This window comes from Thermobia domestica, chromosome 4 (assembly GCF_964235325.1).
Source record: "Thermobia domestica chromosome 4, izTheDome1.hap1.1, whole genome shotgun sequence".
Taxonomy (NCBI): domain Eukaryota; kingdom Metazoa; phylum Arthropoda; class Insecta; order Zygentoma; family Lepismatidae; genus Thermobia; species Thermobia domestica.
Window position 1 is genome coordinate 55,846,143 of NC_137457.1, and position 23,580 is coordinate 55,869,722.

A 23,580-nucleotide genomic window follows, 5' to 3' on the forward strand; every position below is an offset into this window, starting at 1 on the left:
CATCAATCCCAACGCAAGATAATGGCAAACACGTTTGTTCATCTTGTACAGGAGAGAGTAAATAAAATAGTAAATAGCATTTTAAATAATAAATTAGCATATCATATATTGTCTAATGCTGATGTTACAAGGTTAATTAGTCTTCATGATGTATTGAAGAATACTATTTATAGGTCAGACATTGGGATGTTTTACAAAATGTCTAGCGTATATTTAGTAAAATATCATTACGAAGAGAATAATGTTGATTTAATAATAAAAACTCCGATAATATATGATACTAGTATTTCAATAATGTATGACGTAATATCAATGGGCTACTTAATAAATAATACCAGGATATTTTATGAATTACCGGAAGCAGTTTATTTAGCAGAAAGTAAATTTCATTCATTTGATAAAAGTAAATGCGAATTTAAAAGTTTTCTATATTTTTGTGAAAGCATAACTATGGATAGTGAATCAAAATGTCTGAATAATATTATTTTAAATAATTCTCTGGAAGGATGCCAGCAGAATTCTGAGAAATTTTTGGGGAATGTGATATTCAGATATACACACGCTGGTGTGATGTATTCTTCTGTCGAAAAGGAAGCGTACATGGCAAAAGTGGGTGTACATCAAGAAGTTACTTCAACAAAACTTGATCAAACTAAATCTAAATCAAATTTCATAAACTACGATAAATTTGACAATATAATAATAGGAGAGCTGGTCATTCCAACCAAGCAGATAATTCAGATTCAGAATAAACACATTAAATTGATTGGTAATTGGACTGACAGACAAGTAAATTTTACCTTGCATACGCAAGAGTTAAATAGCTTAACCGAAAAATTGTTAAAATTGAAAGTCGATACATCAATCCCAGAACTACATCTAAAAACAGATTATATCATATATGTAATATTTGGTATAATAATAGCATTAATTTCGAAGACAATATTGTTCTTAACATTGTATTGTAAGCTTTATAGATCAATTCGGCAGTATAAAATTCAAAATCAATAATAATAATAATAATAATAATAATAATAATAATAATAATAATAATAATAATAATACTCATCAACAATTAATAATGAAGTAAGCATAGTATGTAAATCAATATTGTATGTGCCTTGGGTTATGAAAAAAAAAGTTTTACATTTTTGGATATGAAGAAGAATGGAGTTTATTTGAAAAAAATCTAAGTTGCAATCAAAACCTGAAAAGGAATATCGGATTAAACATATAAAACAATTGGTAAAATGTAGAAATACTTACCTACAGCATGAGGTAGTTGTGAGTTGAAAAGCCTTTGTTATGTCATCCTAGATAAAACTATGATTGGTCTATTTGATTTGGTGAAACGAATTAATTGTTGAATAAAAATGGTTACGCAGTACTAATATGGCAAAACTCTTTGTTTTGGTAGAAAAAGAAGCAATAGGTAATAAGCATAGTTAATAGATCATCATAGATGAAAATAGATACAAGCGTGTAAATAGATAATAGCTAGGTTAAATAACAACATAATATTTGTGAAATCAGTAGCTCAAAGCTATGGAAAACAAAAGCGAAAAGAAGAAAAAGTAGAAAGAATTGTCTATTAGTAAAGCTAGACAAATAGATAAATAATAGATATTGTAGATGCTAGTGATATAAACTAGTACAGTAAGCTTACGAATCAAGAATGAAAGGTCGTAAAAAGTATGAAAAAGTATGAAAAAGTCGTTAAAAGAAGTAAATAGTTTGCATAGAAATGTAAAAAGATCATAGGTAATAGACGAGAAATAGTGAGAATAGAATACAGTCATAATGCATCATGTCTATAATCATTATTAAGTTGTAGGTAAACATCGTTATTTTTGTCAAAATTCATTTTTTAAATTCAAGTTTTTTTTTAAAATGAGAGGAAAATTATTGATTTATTATTATTATAGAATGATAAATTGGCACATGGATTATTTGTATAATAATAAGTTAAAGTATTGAGTTCATGAATATCTTCAATATTCATGTGAATACAAGATTCAGTTTTGTAGCGTTTCAGTCTACTACAAGTTACTACTTGCTGTACGACTGGATGGCTGGATCGTGCGCTCGCATGAGATGAGATGGTTGCTAAGGGGCGGAGCTTATAAGAACATGGCCGCCATATAGCAACAGGCCACTCCTACTTATGACGAGTACTTCTCATTCACAATGATTTTGATGCTTTATGAATGATTTCTAAGTACATAGAACGTTGGAATGTTAAGGAATGATTGAATAAACATCAATAAAGATAATACTACCTACAGATAACATTAAATCGAGCAATAAAGTGTATTTAAGATTATAAATATGCATGAGAATATAGGACGTTACGACTTTAAAAAAAAGTGAAAAGACAGCGTCGAACGAATTAAAATGTAACGAGGATAGCATTTTTGTATCCGAATAGGTTACATAATTATCAGAACACTAGTCATTATTTAGAATATGCATCTATTATGCATTTGATAGAGAATAATGAACGATTTTTGAACATTTAGACTAGGCCTATGCAAAAAGTATGTAATATTTTTACGGAAGAGAATCATAGACTGAGTTATAGCAATATTAGTTTTTAAGATAAATAAAAACGGGATTTCACACTTAGTTATTTATATTTACAGGTAATATGGAGAAGAAGTTTATGGTACTTTCTATTGCATTAACATCTTTAACAGTATTAGTATTATCGACGTCTATAGTTATAATATATACAGTTATTAAATTACGTAGATTTAGTAGAAAGAAAGAACAGAAAGGAGGTGTAGAGAATAAAAATAAGGTATATGAAGATATTAGTAACATAGAAAACTGCGGATTATTTCCAATCCATGCAGTAGTAGATAAAATCCACACTGAAAAGCACAAAATTAGCACTAAAAATAATGCAGATCACTATTACAAGCATACAGAAGTATCACAAAAGAACTCAGACACTGATGATATACACGAGAGGTTACACTGCACCAAAACCAAGATGGATGCACTAAAAATCACGGAATTATCCAATTTCGAGACGGAAAACACGGATAGACATTTATCCCAGAACTCGAAAAGCGAAAAACTGTACGTTAGACCGTGTGATGTGGTAATCCTGTGAACAGTTTTCCAAAATTTTCACGAAAAGTGCGGAGTACGTCTTCATAGTCAACTAGAACTATCGAAGCGACGCGGCAAACAGAATAAGACGTGGAACTTTTTCAATGTCAGTGCCAAAAACTTTGCTGATACAACATTTTACGGAAGGAAGTGAATCAGAGTTGCTTACTCTACGGATAAGAAACTTACCATTAGTGAAGTGATTAATATTTTTCAAGTTTTATTTTGTGTTCTAAATCATGCAACGGGAAAAGACGTTGTTTATAAGTATATTAGTATACTATAACAAAATAAATAGGGTATAATAAAGTGTGTTATATTCAATGAAAACATCAGTGATATGGACACTGATACTAGTGAAACAAGTGCAGAGATAATAAACACTGGTTTGAACTTTGATACTAAAAGCAGCGGAAAGTTTCCGAGAACGAGAACTAAAAAGTATATGTATGAGTGTTCAAGAGCACAGGAAGTGCTAGTCAATTACAAATAGTTATGTATATAATTCAACAGATGGCAGGAGCCGATACTTTTATGAGGACTCTTGACAAGTATTTTTTTAAAAAAGAAAAACAATGAATGTAAATAAATGATGTTTTAAAGATTTTTAAATGTGACAAATAGTTAAATGAATATAAAGATATATATACAGCGTGTTGGATAAATATAGTCAATTATTTTTATAGTCAATTTCAAGAAAGAAATTGAGTCGAGAACGGAGTTCCCTCATTTTGAAGGAGGGGCATGTTGATACATACGAGTGAAATTATTTAAGAATATATTATTTTGGGAAAGGAAGCATATTTAATTATTGAATGTTATGTCAGAATAAAGAAACTCAATGTTGTCATATAATGTAAACACGTGTGTGTGTTTATGTGTTTACATCAATGTTTTGTATATGTGATGAATGTTATGTTTGCTACGGCTAGACGCTAAGTCGTCAGTTTGTACGCTATTGTGATTTGTAATTTGTAATGTTTTGGTTCAGGAATGAATTGTCATCAATTTATAATAACGTAACATTGACACACTTTGACTGTGGCATAATCGTCAAGTTTGCAGAAATTTGTTGGTCTGAGAATTTGATCACGATGTAATTCGGGTGAAACCAATGTTTTACCAATAGCTGAGATATACAAAAAGTCAACAACGTGGATTCCAGGATGTCTGGAAACCGAGTATAAAAACTCATGGTCCTAAAGGATTGGGATCAGACTGAGATCAGAGGAGGAGCATCGTACGTTGAGTATTGACATAGCAAACCACTGATACTTCTATCACAGTTGTTATCTAGCTGTGATTCCATTCTACGATTAGATCAGGAGATCTAATAGTTTCCAGTAAACCATTAAAGTGGATTATGGTTTAACAATAGTCAGCGACTCTAGACTATTGGCAGCGAGAGATTAATCATCCAGAACATCAACATCAGATCCAGGCATCATCAACTCGAAGGTATGTATATCTCAGCTATGTTCGATTTAAACGTGGTTAATTTCTTAGATGCTTAAGATATGTGATCTGACGTTTATACACAGTCTACGATTAACGACAGTAAGACACGATATTCATGAAAATACAAAGATATTTAATTGAAAGCTAATTTAATGTGGTTCCTTCTGTTCCTCTTCGATCCTACTCATTACGGATAGTGAGTAGTAGCGATCTTCGACCGTCAATCAGCGTTTCATCCCCATGCAATCAAGGCACGACGGTGGAAGGTTGTTAATATATATATATATATATATATATATATATATATATATATATATATATATATATCCAACTGATGAGGTTTACAGTAATTATTTTATATAATTTTTCGTACATTACGGAAAATAGAATTTCATAAAAAACGAATGAAGCAATTGGAAATCCAACTCTTGACATTACGATTTGGAATCCAACAGCTTACTACTAAGCTCATACATGCACTTTTGGTAATCTTCTTCTAGCGACGTATAGCGGACTTAAAAGGCAATGAAATTCTTATTCACTGCAACCGCTGGTTTTGTTCAATTTTGATTTTTTTCACTACGTAGGCGAGAAATATGTTCTATGTCTTAACATTCATCAGTCATTTGCATACGGAAAGGATATTTTACATACCTAAATAATATTTCATATTTATTATTTATTATTTCTTATACGTATTAAACATATACTGAGATTAATGTTTCGAAATAATGCATCATTGAGTACCGTATTTCAATCAATATTGCTTTTTATCTACACTTCATAACAAGCATTATTATAGTTAAAAGAAAAAATACACAACTGCAAATCTTTTCCCGATTGCAAATGTTGGTTTGTAGGTTCCAACCTGGTTCCCTTTCTTCCGAAGATACCGGATGTTGGAGTTAGAATTTTTGTTCCTCAAAACAACAATAAATGAGTGCTGCTATTCTTTATGGAACAGCATGTACTTGGTAAATTTCTCTCTTTAATCCTCAGTTACGTGAAGGACAGTACAGAGAGAGTTATTCTTTTCGGGGCGACATTAATTCGCAGCCCATGATCTCAAGGGAGTGTACTTGGGCCCATGGCATTTCTCCTATATATGGATGATCTTTACTCGAACTTATCACTTAATCCTAGTGTCCTTCTGCTTTTCGCTGAAGACAGAGAATCTCGTGTCTCCATGAATCAATTGTGTTACAGAAAAGCATGGATTACCTTATAGGCTTATGTAAAATCTTGCACTTGAAAGTGAACAGTAAGAAATTGTAATTAGAGTTACTTTGTAAAAAAATTACTGTTCCATCCACAAAAGGTATAATTGATTTCCCTTTTACAATTTCTTCCAGTCACAGTGATCATGATGTCATCTTTGATTCGAAATTCACATTCCCTAAAAACAACATCCCAATCTACAAGAATTCCTTGCGCATGTTGGGGCTTCTTTATCGATTTACTGAACTAAGCACACTTTCATCATAAGCAACTTTCCTAAAACTATAATAGCATCCAAGATCGAACATTGCTCTCGCATACAGGCCATGACACCAAATACAAATCTCATCAAACTTGGCTCAAATCTCAATTTCTTTATTTCTGTACTCTAGTTTCGTGCTCTTGCACGTCGAATATTATCTAAGAATGAACCTTTGCGCCATCCTGATACACAGACTCCGGGAATACGCAAAAATATCTCTGACCTGAAATTTCATCGTAAAATAGTTAATGGAGACTTCAGAATGGAAGCTTTACTTCAGGAGTACGAAAACTAACTTTACATGTCCCTTCCCACATAAGCCAGAATACCTACCTTTTCCATCTTGCCCACTCTTGGTTGGCAATTATACAGAGATCTTTAGTTTTACAGACTACGGAACTGTTACTAACTAATGTTGATTTTTCGAACTACCCTGTATAAGAAACAGCAATTAAGTGATTTCTGACGAAATAATATTACTCTTACAGCGTTTTTTGACAGTTTTTTGTTTTGATGTTATTTTAGTTGTCTTTTTTCTTTTGTCAGCATTTTGCTGTGTAAAATGGCAAAGTTATGCTCTTCCTTTGAATTTGTTCAAGAAATAAATTTAGTCCTGGAAACATTATTCTAAGAATAGATTGATTATGATATATTTATGGAAATAAACGATGACACCTAAAATTTCACAGAACTTCCTGTAAATATTTCTGTTGAAAATATAATCATTATCCTGCTCTACCGTCTGTATCGTCGTAAAATAAATGTGAAACCAGATAAATGTTAAGACACAGATTTTAAATAGCAGAATTTATATTACAGTATTTTATAAATTATATTAAATTATTTTAAAATATAACCCATTGATTCTTTTCTGCAGATGGAATCATTTAACCCAATAATTTCAAAAATATAAAACATCAATTCAAGTTTAAGTTAGAAGCGCGATGTTCATACGTGTTTGACAAAATGACGATCAAACTAATAATTCTTATAAGGTAGTGCTAAATCAAGCTACTCAAAATATCTAGATAGTTCGTTCCATAAGATACAAATGGAACATTATATATTAAACTTTACAAATATCTTTAAAACGTATCGTAGATTTAAAAGCAATATCCTTATTATGTGTATATAACAGTATGGATGCAATATTTTACTTCTAGGTGACGTAAAAAATGGAATTATTTAAAACAGTTGCTGTGGTCTTCACCATTATCTACTTGACGATATGTGCTCCGCATATTGATGGTAAGTGCGTTTTTACAATCCTGTCCGTTTTTATAATCATCACATATAGCTTTCATAATCTAAGGAACAAGTCTTCGTTAGACACAAAATACATTTATTTAATGTCTATATACATTGTAAATCAAACTTGCTGCTGCAACTACGAATACAGACCTTAATAGCTTAATGATACTTTTCAAATTTTAAGTAATTTGAAATCGATGTAACTAACATGAACAATAACTTGAAAACGAACATCAATTTACTGAAAGCTGAACTTAGAGAAGACAAGCTAAATTATATCTATTTGATTTACTTTTTTTTTGTTTTGCGTAACATAAATGCACTTAATTGAGTATGGTTGTCAAAATAATGTTTAGTGTTACAATGCAAGTTAAATTTGAATATGGATTTTTAATTTTGAGTTACTTCATGAACAGCCTTGACTAATTCCCTTACAGGAACAAGGCTGCAAATGAAGTAATTGTAATAATTACCTTACAAGGTTTAGAGAATTTTTTAGAAAATAATTTGAGAACTTCTGTTAGGAAATGAATGATTATAATGATATGAATTTATAGTGATATTCTATATTTATAACTTAAATATTTGTTTAGAAAATAGTAAAATCTACTGACGTCATACAGGCTGTGGTTAAAGATTTTGTGCCTTTCCGTAAGAGACCTTCTTAAAGTCCCCCCCCCCCCGCGGTTTGATGTTGAACTAAAGTGCATACTTCTCAACGAAAAAGTGCATTGAAACTATGGAAGGATTTCTACGATGCTGTGGACAGAATCTCAGTAAATTCTCAACTCGACATTTTGTATTTGGACCTAGCTAAGGCTTTCAATTCCTTTCCACACTATCTTCTTGTATACAAACTTAACTCTAGATTCAATTTGCATAGCAAATTACTTAGTTTTCTTTAAACCTATCTCCGTAATAGGACACAACGGGTTTCAGTTTCAGGTTACTTTTCTGATTTTATTCCTGTAACTTCTGTAGTTCCTCTAAGCAGTGCCCTGGGATCATTTTTCTTTCTATTACACATGTATTATCTGCCTTCTTTGTTCACAAAAACTCCACCAATATTATTTTATTCGTTGATAACTGCAAACCCAACACACAAGTTCAATCCGAGTACGACGCGATAACTCTTCAACACGATGCTTCCATTCTTCTCAACTTGTGTAACTCTTGGAAACTTAGCTCAAACATGAAAAAATGTGCTTCTCTTACGATTTCTCTAAAAAGGAACCTACAAAACACATTTTAAAATATGGTCGTAAGATCATAAACCCCGTCTCCTTTTTCAAGGATTTTCGTGTTATCATTGACAGTAAGGTTAATTTTGAGGATCATATAAGCACTATATCTTGTACCGCTATGAGAAAACTGGGACTCCTTTATCACTTCACTGACATAAAATTCCTAATTCCTTCTCAATTCCTTAACCTTGTTCTATAAGTCATATGTTGCTCCCACTATTGACTACTGTTCTCCTATCTAGTCTACGGCCTGACTTACTCATTAAAAAATTAAATTCCGTAATGAATTTCTTTTAAGTCATTTTATCCTACCGAGTGCCTCACCTACGAACACTTCAAAAAAAATACGTTTTAAAATCCCTCAATATGAAACATCCCCTTGTGAGAAACAAAATTTCTGACCTAATATTTTTGCAAAAAAGTGAAAATGATCACATATCATTTCAACAGTAGTTAAGTCAGATAAAGTTTCGCGTTCCGCTAGAACACCACGGTCAGTGTGCTAGAAGTGCTAGAAGAGCACGCAATCTCTTTTACACTCGAGCGGCGAGAGTTAATATTGTCCAAAGGTCCCTTCTAAACCGAGTTGTCAGCACCAATAATCAGTTACCAGAACTGTAGACGTTCTTTAAGTGAGTATACTTTCGTATCATCTATTTATTAACTACTTTTTTAATATCGCTGTTGTGTTGTACCATCTTCACCTCAAATCGTAAATAAATTGTTATAAAATGTTTAAAATGTTTCAGTGTAAAATGGCCTAGCGCTGTATCTGAAACCTCTTGTAAATAAATAAATAAATAAAATAAGTAAATATTAAAAATATATCTTATTCATTTCATAGATTACCGAGCGAAACGAGGGAAGATGTTAGTTAGTTATGAATGGAAAAAGTAATTTTAGTTAATATAGAGGAAATTAAAATATTCATGGTTTAGCATGAAACATGAAACAAGATTGAGTGATTATAATGTTTTGCATATTTCTTTCACTTTGGTACTAATCTGCAAAGGAAGTTCATTTAATATGTGTATAATTGTAGCTCATGACATCCCATGATATTAATCTTTTCATTTGAATTAAATTACCACTGAGAACGTCTATGAATTTCATTGCATGTTAACATCAATAATATCTTCCCCTTTTGTTTTCCAGATCTCTCATGCTTCTACCTTGCTCTTGAATATGATCTATTACGAATTTCCCTAGCTTTTTGAACCTATAATATTCTCTTTTTTAAAACTTCAACAAAATTACTTATAAGGAAGACTTTTACATTAATGTTTTCCTTTTCATTTCTAGTTCATGCATTATGTAACAGATGTTGAAACATCCCGGTTGTATATGTTCTAATGTTAGGAATTTTGTGCCCATTCGTATAATTTGTACATTGAACGCTGTTTGTTAAGAGGTTTACTTCATCACGTGCCTATATCAGATATATATGGGATTGAAATCTATTTCCACTGTTAATTTTCTTACCGATTTGTTTTTCTAAATGTTAATAATCCTTCAAAACAATACTCCATTCTTTTCTGTTTCCATACTTTACAGCCAGTGTCTTATATTCATGCGCAGCTGCATTATATAGTATGATGTGTTTCGTACTTTTCAATCCGCTTGTGTAAACCAGAATGTTTGTGTATTTTTCCTCGTATGATGCTGATGTTCAATATCGTATTAGTGATAGAGAAAGTCGAAAAAATGTATTTCATACTTGCGATATCACCCCTCTTTCTGATGAAATGATATTATCATTTTTATGTTCTCTAGTAATATAACAAAAGTAGAAGTCAATAAAGTCGTTTATTACTCTATATTGGGATTACATTAGCATTATGGTGTTATCATAGTTACAAAATAATATTGAGAAAGGGGAGGAAATATTTCCTATATTACTAGTATGGTGCGAAAAGAGACTGGTGTATTATTCTGTGTGGTATAACATAATATTGAGAAAGGGGAGGAACCGTATGGATATTATATTTACAGTTTGTTTTACAATTGTAATAATAACAATTCTCATTGATCACTAGCGCTATTGGGTATATTACAGTATATATAGTGCCTATATTACTAGTAAAGTGTGAACAGAGTTATAAAATAATACTGAAAAACTGAGGAATGACTAAATAGTGTTTAGAGGTCATCTGGATAGTATATGTATTTTTTGTGCTCCCATTCTTGTAATAATTTCATGGTCCTTGATCACTATTTGTGAAGCATCCTGTGACCGTACATATATATGTTAATATTTGGGAGCACAACTGTAGTGATATTATTATTATTATTCACAATTACAATTTCTGTGAAAAGAACCAATATTTACGGTTAACGTTTTAATATGTTTATCATTTTGAATCCTGTAATATTTTTTGCGTGAATGATGCATGCCTACCTGACACTGTTGTAATTGGCACATTACTGCCTTACAAAGGCGCTGAAAGTGGAACTGTTTATTTTAGATACAATTTAGGTGATCATAGCACTGAAGGAATTAAACAAATTGACAATAGTTATTGCTTTTCTGTATGAAAATAGCGAAAAAGCGAACACTGTTATTAAAACAGGTGTAGTGACGATTAAACTTGTTATTTGAATTGTTCCAGGGTAAACTCTCAATGTTCTTTTTTTCCACCTGACATTTTCTCTTTTCATGTAAAACGAAAACTCTAATCTCAATACTTCTGTTTAACATGACGTTTGAAATAGAAATAAAACCAGGTGATTACATGTTTGTAACATACAATTGTCTGTTTTGTGCTCGTTTGATGACAATGATATGAGATGACACCGAACCGTTTGTATTTGTAGGTGGAGGGTATGGAACAAGAAGTAAGATTTTTTTCAGCACTCCCTCCTTTTTTTCTTCTTTCGTTTTACGATACATGTTCTCATGTCATGTTGTTTTGATTTTAAACTATTTCCAGCGGCTAAGCCATTATGAAGATCCGATTATTTGCTGACGACCAAATTAGAATGCATTCATCTCCCGATAATGTATAGCAACATGGGCTTGTTTTAATAAATGATTGAGTGGAAAACCTATGGTTAGTAACCTCCATTATCTGAACTTGTAAAAGTGATGCATTGCATCCCTACTCCTTACTGAATATTGAGGTCGAAATATCTGAATAGCGTGTAACACGCTCGTTTTCTACCTAACTACTCCGTTTTCCTCCGGAAAGTGGTTGACTGAAAATATGATAGAATAAACTAATTATCAAATTTAAGAATGCTGGATGAAAAGTATAAATTTTGGACTTGAATAAATTAATATAACGGTATTCTTATAGCGCTTCTGATTCACGTTTGATTCTTGCGATTTAGAGTTATCGGTATTTTGTTACTTAGTTAGTTAGAAGTAGAATAACCCGAATCCAATTACGTGAGTGAATATGTATCTATTACTGATTGAAATCTTATGGTTTTGTATTTTACAGTGTTACAGTTGGGATAATTACACAATTTCACTTAACGATATACTCTTGTTTTAAGACGAATGAACGAATAATGGAAAGGGTGTGAGAGGATTTAGCTGAGGATCCCTGAAGCACCAGTGTATTACCAAGTTATTATTACTATTATTATTATTATCATTATCATTATAATAGCCCTTAGATTTTCCGCCTACGGTATAATTTTCATGAACTCCTGTTGTTAAAAAATCGAAGAAAATCAGCAGAAATGATGCTGTCTACCACAAATGCCAATTATGGTCCTTGACGCAATAACTGTTTTTGCTGTAGCACGACAATCACTTCTTAAAAATGACTACACTTATAATTTAAACCACAGATATACTTCAAATACTATTATTATTCTTATTCTAATAATAATAATAATAATAATAATAATAATAATAATAATAATAATAATAATAATAATAATAATAATAATAATAATAGATCTAGGCTGAGGCCGCAAAAACATGCTACACGCCCAGAGATTGAAACATACATTTATTACTCAGAACGGTGTGGTAACCACTTAGAATTTTTACTTACATTACCACTGTTGCTGGGTTGGAAATTAGTTTATCATAATCACAGAAACACACACACGCAAAACACTAACACACTCTCATTGTTTATTTGTTATTTTAATTATGTAAAGAATCAGAGCACTATTTCAAGAACTATCTAGATAACACTGCACCGAAAGCGCGTTGCTTGAATGCTTTACTCTTCGCTCTTGGTAGGCATATATGTACGACCGAAAAGGATTTTCAGCGATTGCATGTCAAGAATAGCATTAAACATAAGTTTAAAATGCATGCAAGCTGCTCGCTACAGATGATCTAATTTCCATCTGCTCACTGAATAGCACCATCAAACCACTTGAGAGGCTATGTAAGTAGATGAAAGGGAGAAAGGGAGAACCTGTGACAGGATGACGTTTTACTTGTATATCCATGTACAAAAGTAGACTGAAAGCTTTGATTTTTCGCGCGCAAAGAATCATGGGATTCTCACAGTGAGAAGAACTTTAATGCGTGTGTGGCTGCAAGAAGATTAATGTGGACTACAAAGTGGAGAAAAATAAGATAAAATATTATTTCTTCTTAACTCGGGTATAAATATATGAAGAAAGAATTTAATAATAACATGATTTTCCTAACAAGTTCTTCCGTACGTGGATGAGCGTTCATTTTGCCTTTCATTTTTCTCCTTTTTCTGTACAGATATGGTATAGCATAGAATGGGATAGAAGGGAGTACACAGATAGAAGTTGAAATGTTAGATATATATCACAGATCGCCCCTTTCAGTTTCGGCACCTGGAAGTTTCACCGAATCAGGGCTATCATCATTGCAATCTTCTTTGCTTTATTATTTTTTCATCATTCATATGTTTTTCCATTTGGACAAGGGTAGTCAGGGACGAGGGATCGTATTTCCATTTATACATTAATAATAAAAATGTGTCAATGTTAGATTTTCGTATCAGCTTACATTTTCACTAAATGTTACACTTGTAAATGTCATAACTACTTCTGAAAGATTTCTCAAATCGCTTTCGCAGTACTTCTCCCGATCGCACACATTCTTCGCGCCATGCCTCCAACCGCTGTCGTTCTTCGGTACTACTTGATTCAGGAGCATAGTACTCTATTCCAGGTTATGCTTCTACATAATTTGGATTTTCATGTGTGTTAAACAAATGTGGGAAATCTCCCTTCTTTAAATTACCTTAAGTCTTCCGGAGTTTTAACAGATTTTATCGAGAAATAAGTATGAGACACGAAAAATTATTTTATTTGCAAAATTGATACTAAAATATTTTGCCCTGAATTTATGGTTTTGGAATAATATGCTTGGGCCCAATGAGAGATCTAAAACAGATGTTGTCAAAGCAGCAACCGTTATGTACCACTGCGCAGGTTGTACTAAATACGGGTCTATCTAATAAAATATGCATAATAATCTCATCTGTTTTTTTTTTAAACGAGCAGTTACCGTTTTCTAAACGGATGCATTGAAAAACTCATCACTGTCTTTGTTTATGCATGCGTTACATAAATGTCTAAGGCATACTAGGAACACGTCATGGTCTCCACGATCATTTTCCGGTTTGCGCATGGTCTCCATATCATAGACAATACAAAGAAACCTCTTTATATGAGTTTCTTTCAGTTTCGTCACGTAACATGTTTGACCTTCTTATACATGTTCGCGACATGTACTGCAAAGGTATTTCGTACATGTATGAGCCGATAATCGACTTCTTAAATTATACATGGCATTACAGTTAGTGCAAACAGTAACAAAATCATCCACAGTCTTGTAAGTGTTATTACCCTTTAAGTGTTTTTGAAACAATCACGCCTGGTAAATTACCTATTGCATGCATTATATTTACTCTATTCATATTAATATTTACTTTATGAAAATGTCATGTTGATAAACACATTAGCTCAGACCTGTATAGACGCTTAAGTCAACTATAACCAGCTAAGCAACTCATAAAATAACTTTTATTTCTTAATAGTGAATTAATTCTTCTTATAGGTGTAAAATAGCCAATATTACTCTTTCGTCGTAATAAATAAAAATAGGTTTTCATTAATATGATGCTACTCGTTGAAAATTTGTTTCTTTGGTAACGTACTCTAAACTTAAATCACAAATTATAATTTGATACTTTGGTGTGATATATCTCTAAAATAAATCTGCATCATTAAAATAGCAACAATTTTTCAATTTAACGGTAACTCCTGCACGTTTACAGAGGGCATTACCTTTTTGTTTTAATGTGCGCCGGTTTGGATTCGTTAACTGACATAAATTTTGTTGGGATTCGATATGTTTAGCTATACCGCAGGCAAACAAAGATTGGCCATATTGCTTCCCGAATATTCTTCTTAATGTTGAACCAAAAATACGTTCATGGCTAAATATATGTATAGTGACGAATTATTACTTCTACTTCTTCCAGCACCAAACATAGAATGTATTAGTTAAAATTGAAATAGAACTTGAGTAACTAACAGAAATTCTTTAATACTATTTAAAACTCTAGAAATAGAATCTAATATGGTTTGTGCAGAAATATCTTTGCGTAGTCTTCATGGAACATACATTGCTTTATTATCCATACTATTATAGGAATCAAAGTACATTTCAAAAAAATCGTTATGTCATGCATCAACAAGTACATTATTCAATGCGAAGTTCGTCAAGGTTTCAATATAGGCCAGTTAATTTCTTATTTCATACTATACCTTTAGCCTTAGTGCAATTTTATGTTTCACAAAGTTAAACGTAGTGAAACTTTGCTTTCATGCACAACTTCCAAGTTACCTTCCCCTGCATTTGAACATCTTTTTAGAGGTACGTTGTGCAATATGAACACAACCTAATATTCCACTATTTCGTGAAAAGGTGTTCAGTAGTTACCCTCTCGTGACTAAGAGTATTTTGTAAAAATTGCACAGTAGAATCGACTTCATCATTCACAACATTGAGAGGATATTGTCCACTTTCACATAGTTCAATAATTAAGGCTCCACACTTAATTTTGTGCTCCATATTCATTGAAATTAACAAGAATAGCGGAATTTTCATTAATATGTGCACCATCTGTATCTAAATATAATTTTTATTAATAATGTTATGAATAAAATCTTGTTCTTCTTCTGCAAGTGTATTTTCCAAGTGATGAATACCTTGCTAGAGCATAGTTACACGATTCAGACCAACAAATCACACCACATTATTAATCCAAAAAAGTATCGTACCATAATTAAAAAAGTCGCCTACCTTTGCCACATTTATTCTATCAGTTTGTTCGTCTGAAAATAACTAAATGTACCAATTTATAATGGGCCCACTGGTACATAATTGTTCACGAAATAATCCGTGCGTGAGCAAACAAACGATGTCTGCGCTTGAGATGCAGTATTGTCATATAAGTGGCTATTCATTTTGATAGAAATGAACAAAAGAAGATAACAAGATGTCATAGCTTTCGGTTGACTGCAGTCCCTGGCACTGTTTATCCATTAGACGCCATTAAGTCTCCAACACGCGTTCCTTAGTATCCAGGCCTTCAATTACCGCAGCCAAATCAACTCGTCCAATTCGTGGAATTGGTTCACGATCGATCCGCCGCGGATATCCAAATGTGAAAATAGAAATTAATTATTTTAAAAATATTAAAAACAAAATAAATTAAAAACACAAAATATGGGCAACAATGTTAATATTTTCAGAAAACACACCTTATTTAATGCACTACATTATGCACAAACTCATTCACCAAAATTATATTCTAAGGTGCTACAATTGCTAATTTCTTGTATGAGAGAAAAAATCAGATATTGTATGCAATGAAAAAAAGAAAAATTCTGATATAATAAAACTTTATTTACGTTAACTAATATATTTTAACAATTAAATAAAACTAGCGAAATTGAAAACTAATATTTAACAAAAAATGATAAATAAATAAATAAACAAATTTGTCAAAAAAGGTTTTTACTCATCGAACTAAAATAACATTCAGAAAATGTGAAATGGTACTTTCGAAATATATATAAAAATCAAAAGCAACAAACATATAAAACACATCTGTAATTGTATGACAAGTACAAATATTTTTTTCGTATTTGACGAAGTTGTAAAGAATTCCAATATACGATTTTCATGTAATGGAACGAATCACTTGTAGGTTCGCAGCATAGCTGATCTAAAGACTTTCATATTAAGAAACGAAAGTACATAGGTATTAGGAAATGAATTTTTAAATTTTCAATTATGTTACATTGAAAACAGAAATATACGGAATCCATTCTTATATGAAGTAGGAAGATCAATTTTTAAATACAAAACTTTGTAACCGTAGTCCTTAACTTTGATATGAATGTATGGGTAAATTTTATAAAATATATTAAAAATTACAAGATATGAAATATTCATTAGTATAAATGAATTCTCAAAAATATGTTATCAAATATATAAAACATAATATAAGATAAACATACTTTCTTCTTGCAAGTTGATCTGTTAACTCTGGTTAACAACTGGAAAATTTGATGATCTGTTGTCCTTAGTTGCTTAGTAAAATCAGTCTCTAGATCTTAAAAATCTTAAAGTGATCAGCAACTGCAACAATATAATACTAATATAACAATTGGTTTTATTTAAAACACAATGAGTAGTCAAATAAAATTTACAAAGAAAAAGTAATTTTTACAATTAACGAATGGACTTCGTCAGCATTGATATTAATGTGCTCATGTTTTTATATGATCAATACAGAAAGAGCTGTAACCTGGCCGAAATTTCGTAAAACAAAATTCCGTCTGCTCGTAGCGGTGTGTACGGTGCGGTATTGTTGACGCTTGCGTGCAACGAGACACTAGCGCCGCGAGATTGTGTACGTAAAAGCAACAGTTAGCTGCAGCGCACGAATGGGGTTGTATTACCAATTGTCTTTAAACATTTTACAATTTAATGTTTAAGTGTTAGCAGTGCAATGATGCTTGTTTCTGCAGTGTGTTTTTAAAACAGTTTGTGTAGTGCGGTGTCAAGTTTAGTCTGTATAATTCCTTAAAAAGAGTTGTGAATAAAAACGTTATTTTGTGCTCGCAAATAAACGTGAATATTGTCAAACATCTATATTTTAAGTCTACTCATACATTTACTGCAACTATTGTATGTATGAAATATATTTTTAGTATAATTGTGCACTTCAATGCATACTCATTATTAATTTCAACTAAAATACTATTTACATGTTGTTATCCGCATCGCGTTAATCGTTTCCTCTAATTATCATTCAGAGGCATAAAGTTTTCAAAAGAGGTCGACCCCATATTGGTTACGCAATTCAACTTCTTCTCTTATTGACGGTATAGTGGTCTAACTTGTAACTAATATCCTTTAGGTCTAACCCCAAAGGTCTTTCTTAACTCTCTATATGTGATAATTTAGCATTTACATTCAAATATGTAATGTGACAGACCTGTTAAAATAAATTGTTCACCAAATTAGCGATTAACTGTAAATGTCTATAGCCGTTCGTAGATAAATTCGAATGGTATACGTTATTTTTCGCTATAACGTATTCTTTAGCTTTTAAAAGCAATTGAAATTATACCCATTTTTTGTATAGACAACACCAGTATTGTACTCATCGGGGATGCATTTTGATACATATCCTGTCGACACTACTGAAGAGAAAACAGGTGTATTACAATATTTTCTGGGTTCGTCAACGGTTGCAAATTTAGACATGTAAAAGTATTGGTCATGATATATTCCAGAGGAAAGTATCTGTGTTGTTCCATCTTTGTAGTTTCATATAATCAAAAACCAGCGAAAATGACATGAGATGATTGGAATAAATATAACACGAAACGGGTATAGAAATTCCGCATGCTGAGCGGAAGGGGGAACATATTTTTTTGAAGGTTTAATGTTGACGAATACAACGTTGAGGTTATAAGCTTTGTTTCTGAAATAACTGTAATGCCGTAGTAGATAATGGTTGAGAAAAGTATCAACTTACTGAACTCCGTCGTGAATATTTCACGATAACTACAAATGAATTTGTATTAGACCAGAACATTGCACTGATTTTTCTAAGAAATGCTACATCGGAGGATGTACTGAAATTTTTCGTTCGTATGTGGATTGTAGGGATAATGAAAATATTTTTTGCTATGATAGTATATGGTTATACCTACATATTGTGGGAAGAAAACCTCTTCCAATAGGACAACCTAAGATATAAAATTTTCCGTATTTCACTGATGTGGGGAGTATTCATGGCATTCTAATATATACCGTATAGACCCGAAACAGCTTTCGGGTCCCGTTCTTTACTACGGGAAGCAAGGGCGATTAATATTCCGCCATTGTAGCTCATGTATGGAAGACAAAACTGTTGACAAATGCAAACACAGCGATTCTAAATGTGCTTGAGGGAAACTTTCGGCACACCAGAGCTTCACCGTGCTTTTGAAAATTTTATAATATCGCCACATATATGCAGTTTAGGGATTCGTACTTATGGTTTCTGAAAATCGGAATTCACCTAGTTTATTCCAGACCTATGTGCGTAAGTTTCTTCAAATAAACGCAGGAAGATTCAGGTTATCGTCCTTGGTGCAATGCTGAAGAAGACTAACAAAAAATCCTTGAAAATTATTATGCTTACGTAGGCATAAAATTAAATAACGAAAACATAAAACCGGACTTAGATAACCACAACTCACTTTATGGGAAATTTGTACAATTTACAAATATGACAAAGTGTGATTGTTGATGGTGGGGCAGAATTTCATCGGTATCTTATAACAATTTCACATACAAAGATTTGGAACTGAGGATTCACCTCTTTAAATTTTCGTCATACTTGCAGGTTTATTATGTCATGGGCCCGACTACAATTGTGAATTGGTTGTAGCTGTACGACCGAACAATGTTATTTACTATGACACTGAAAGCATCATGCTTAAGCAAAAATAATAAGTAACCTCCGTTAAAGCTTGGAAACTATTTGGGTAGCCTCTCGCATGAAACATAAGAAGGGACGGTGTTCCCAAATTTTATAGGGCCAGCGCGAAAAAAAACTTATAATATGAGAAATGCCTCTGCGGAGTTTCGATATATTAACAAAAGTAATTTTATGACATTATTCCTCAAAAAATAAACTTTGTCATCTTCTATGGATTAGTGTTTGGAAAAATTGGTGCAACAAAAAAGAAAAAGTACAAAGTGTATCGTGTAGAGACCAGGGTTTAGGATGTTTTCACGCAAAAAATTGAAACCCAGCAATAGGTAAATAAAAAACGAAAACCTTCTTACGACACACACATTGTGATGCAACTATACTAAACAAAAAAATCCTTATGTATCGTGGCGAACATAAGTCTTTAACACGCCTGCTTTGAAACAAATACAGAGTATGAGAATTAAATATCATATCTGTAATTTCGTGTGGAGAAGAAACAAATTTGTGAAACAAAGCTTTAAAAAGAACTCAAGTTATTAATATAAACTTTGTCGCAAGTTATTCACTTATATCATCATAAAAGTAGTACGACAAACGTTTTGAATCAAAGAAATATAACATGAAACTTTGCACGCCGAGGCAAAGAAACCTAACGTAACCAGACAAAACAAATCTTTTAGCTGGTATTGATCGTGCTTCAGTGGACAAGGCGCTTGACCAGTAATCTGGAGGTTGTTAGTTCGAATCCACGTCGGGCATTTTTTACTTCAGGATTTTTGATGGTGATTGATCGTCGATGACGTACGTGTTATTATATTCAGATTCTTGAATACTCGGACGTTTCAATACTTGAACTATCAAACCTTCAGGAATAATAATAAACTACTAATTATTATTAATATCTCGAACAAGATTAAAAGGTAGTATAGAATTATCGCTTAGGTCGTACGATTACAAGCAGGAACGTGACTTTTAGAAAGAATATTTCGGTTTTGTTTAAAGTTGAGACCGAGAAGAGGAATTTTTCATCTCGATTTTAAAAAAGGAAAAATAACATGAGAATTAACATTTTACATTCCAGACGGGACAAGGTTAACTCAAATTATCGCCTCGCTTTGGAGATGAGAATCGAGACGAGACGAAAAGCATCGTTAACATTTCTTGTCTTGTCTCGAGTCTAGAAATAGTGGATGTCGATTCTTTAAGTAAAACTTGCTTTGTAGAGTGAATCTTATAGGGTATTTTGTTACTTTGCATATAACCGCTACCAGGTTATAGAAGGATTTTTTGTGGTCACTCTGTATATTTCGTAAAGACAATGATCTTTATTTTCGATTTATACTTTATTCTGCAACACACATAAGTTCTTTCTTCGGTGGGAATTGCTTCTTTCCCACACAGCTTCTTTCCCAGTCCCATATATATACTTAAAACATTATTTTTGCTGATAACGTTTCAGTTAGTGACTAACCATTTCAGTGTTTCTCCCGGACTTATTATATGCACAGTGTATATTCTGCAGTTATTTGGAACTGAATCAAGTGCTTTCTTTAATCGCTTATGGAAACATTACAATAGATTAGAGAAATACGGGCTTACCAGATGTCCCAGTGGCCAAAGTGGCACCACCCTCACAGTTTTTGCAGTTCGTTATCTGTACTTTCTCACGCCAGTGTTATCGCCGTGTCTAGTGCATTATAGGCAGTTGACTAAAATTAACATAAATGGTTTTCCGTATTCTGTTTGTTTGTGCATACAGGTGAGTTAACTGAGTAATTTTTGAAATGAAATGCCAACATTTTTAAATGATCATTGCAACCCGTACCTTGAGTTTTGATGCTCACGGAGTTTGACTCCAGGTCTGGAAGCCGTAACCACGCATATCGCGTCGAGCTTCAAATGTGACTTTTTATTATGGGTCACAAGCTTTTAGCCGGTGAAGGACGTTTCCTTACGGCTAGCCCCAACTAGTGGAGTCCCAGGTCCACAGACCTTGTGCCTACATGTAAGTTATACACGCGCTCTCCAATATCAGTATTCCACTGTGGAGACCTTCTTTTTGTTTATTTGCTGAAGATTCACCTTTACGCTGCAGGACTGTTCAGCGTAACAACTGCATTCATCGTGATACGATCCAGACACCTTTTCCCCAGTGCTAATCTCCCAAGTGTGTCAATGGTGTGAGAGAAGCATTTGTAGTGATATCTGAATTATAATCATATATATATAAAGGGCTATATTGCCTGAAAGGGGCAAAGTGTGATTTCAGCGACGAAAATTATTATATATATTTAGTGTTCAGTGTTGTGTCCATTCCTCTTCGCTATTTTTTTATACAATAGTGTTCTAATAAATAATTATAGTGTTATTTAATCCAGTGTGTTTTCGTTGTTTGTATGAGTGATGTTTGTGTGCGTTATGGTCAGGATGACCGTCTGATCGTCCATGGGTCCGTGCGGGTGTCGAGACGAGGCACCCGAACCTCTCGGCGCCTAATGCTCATCTCATTATTGTGACCGACGAAAGATTTGGAAACAGTTTGTAACATTTTCTTGGAGAGGTCCTTCATCGTCCTGTCCAGGTAAGTTAAAGTATCAGGAAGATACGTATTGCTGGTACCACGAGCCACGGACAGCGACCAGATTACACTGGGCTGGTTACAAATAAATGCCGCCCGAACAGCGACACCTACTCCAGGTGGTTACATGCATTCCAGAATTCATTTAATTATGGTCTATGTAGGTATTTTTGTAGCAAAGCTCTTATAAATACTTCTCTATATCCTTAAAATTAGTTTATTATATGCCTTACTGATGCGTTCTATTGAGTTAGTTTTATAACAGTTATTTCACGTAAAACATATAGTATAATACTTTTTACGTGAAATTTTAGACAAACGCTTTATTTTACAATTTGGGTAGTTAGAGGCATTTGTCTTGACGGTACTGAACCCCTTCCAGGAAATCTTTGCTTTTAAGCAAGTTTTGCCAAACTTTAGAACTTTTAATACTATTATTATTATTATTATTATTATTATTACTATTATTATTATTATTATTACTGAAATGTTGTGAAATTAGTGGTTCACCCGGTCCACCCAGCTCCTGCCTAGTATGTATTGTAAAGAACAAGCACCGAGGTATGTAGGTTTTCTCCGGGTTTCGTTTCCTCCCACTTTCTTGATTCAAATACTTTTTAATTCTCATAATCAACGTCTTCTCTAGTTTAGCCGGTTTAACCAATAGTTGAAAGCAAATTTTCTTATGCGTCTTGTGAGTTCAGTATCACTAATTTGTACGTGAAATTTGTCAGGAAAGTTTCCCTTTAATATTTAGTTGTTTGAGGGGACAAATGCAGACGGTATATCCTGACAGTCCCTGACACTTTTCTTCATTCTTGACTATTTTGTAACTTTTGCTTTTGTAACTTTTGCTCAAGACTATAGGCGACTTTTCAGATTTTAAGTCAAAGTGCCATCATACGGAATTTGTTTTCTATTTTATCATTATTATTATTAATAATAATTTTTATTATTATTATTATTATTATTATTAGTAGTAGTAGTAGTAGTAGTAGTAGTAGTAGTAGTATTGAATATATGAGACCTCAATATTACGTCCTACAACAATGCAAATGAGCATATTGAAGTTAAGAAAGTGAAAACAAAATTTCTGAAACCTTTGTATGGATTAATGGCCTTAAAAGAAATACTTTGGAAGAAAAAAGGGGAAAAAGGGATAAAAGAGGATGTCAGCTCCTAGACAATATGAAAATTGAACCGTCGGATGCCTTAAGATAAGGTAGGATGTGTCTTCATTGGGATACATGATTATGCCTTTTCATTGTGTAAAATACTTTGGAATATATATATATGCGTTACATTAATATTTTCATAGTAAGACTATTCATGGCTTTTTATTTAAATTTTTTCATATTTAAATATTTAAAAATTTTGGTTGAACGGATGCTTGGAACGAGTTGGAAACGGCGAACAAATCTATTACTATTATTTCTAGTAAGACTGAAATAACTTAGAAACAATTCTACAATGAGACAATAACGTTTGAGA

General features: G+C 32.5%; 1 long non-coding RNA gene across 9 annotated transcripts in view; it reads left to right on the top strand.

The window, feature by feature from the left end:
* Positions 1-23,580, top strand: part of LOC145683311 (uncharacterized) — a 621,166-nt gene that overhangs the window by 451,968 nt on the left and 145,618 nt on the right. For all 9 annotated transcript variants that reach the window (XR_014131013.1, XR_014131019.1, XR_014131017.1 and 6 more), the window contains one exon: positions 7,219-7,303. This is a non-coding gene — a long non-coding RNA (uncharacterized LOC145683311). The remainder of the gene's footprint in view (positions 1-7,218; positions 7,304-23,580) is intronic.